The sequence below is a fragment of the Arachis ipaensis genome, chromosome B03 (genome assembly GCF_000816755.2).
Source record: "Arachis ipaensis cultivar K30076 chromosome B03, Araip1.1, whole genome shotgun sequence".
Lineage (NCBI taxonomy): Eukaryota > Viridiplantae > Streptophyta > Magnoliopsida > Fabales > Fabaceae > Arachis > Arachis ipaensis.
Genome location: NC_029787.2, coordinates 102525721 through 102527133, shown reverse-complemented (window position 1 = coordinate 102527133; position 1413 = coordinate 102525721).

The following is a 1413-nucleotide window of genomic DNA, read 5'->3' as shown; positions in this document are numbered from 1 at the left end:
CGTCTTATTTGTATTATTTGTATCCTTAACGTTTATAAAAGTGATTCAATGTTATTCTACTATGAATTTTACTAACAAATCAGATTATATTTTTTAATTATTCTCACTTGAATGCATTCATTCTCAATTAGGTCTCACTTGGATTTTAATATTATTGAAATATATTAAAGATTTAAAATTAAATATTTTTATAATAAATTATAATATTTGTTATTAGAGTAAAGTATTGTTTTTGTTCCTAACGTTTGGAGTAAGTTCTATTTGTGTTCCTAACATTTAAATCGTCTTATTTGTATCCTTAACGTTTATAAAAGTGATTCAATGTTATTCTACTATGAATTTTACTAACAAATCAGATTATATTTTTTAATTATTCTCACTTGAATGCATTCATTCTCAATTAGGTCTCACTTGGATGTGTTCGGTTTTAATATTATACCCACTATTTGTGTTTAGATTCAATTATGTCCCAGAAAAGTGAATTATGTAAATGTTGTAGGAATTAGTTTCAACATTAGATGAGCTATTTTTCGGAGTAGATCATCGATTCTATCTCAGACATTTGTATTCTAACTTCAAGAAGAGATTTTTAAAACTCAAACTAAAGCGCTAATGATGTGTAATTGACGGCAGGATAACATTGAATCACTTTTACAAACGTTAGAGATACAAATAGGACGATTTAAACGTTAGGGACACAAATAGGATTTACCCCAAATGTTGGGGACAAAAACGATACTTTACTCTTTATTATTATTGTTAATATTATTTGAATCAACTAAATAATTGTTACTAATTTATATATACAATTATAATGTTTATTAAAAGATATTTTGATCAAGTGGAGTAAAGAATATCCATGTTATTTTAGATGAGTGTGTATACTTTATAGATAGAAAAAAAAGAATTATTTAGACATCTCTCAAAAAAAATGTCATTTTGACTAATAATTTTAATGAAAATCACAAAGGATGAATATGTTGACAAAAGTAATTCTTGAGACATCTAGAAAAGTAAAAATTAACTGAAAATTAAAATATCAAATTTAAAATTTATTAAGAACTAATTTAAATATTTACTCATTATTTTAATAACAACTAAAGACAGAGAGAACAGTTACCAGATATTTTTTTTTTATATCATACTAACTGAATATACATCTTATTCAAAGTTCAGACCAATGAAACCATAAACATTTCAGATAGAACCAAAGAAAGGATCACGTGTGATCCGACGCTTCTATTTGCAACTCCCTTGTTGACTAGGGCTATACGGTTTCTTTCTTATGTCAAGACTCCATGAGCCAAAGAACAATTACCAGATTTTAATATTGAATGAGGATTTGACAACTTTAAAGACAAAAATTGTGATGGTCAATCGTGCACGTATGTGGTTGAATTGTTGAAATGTTGG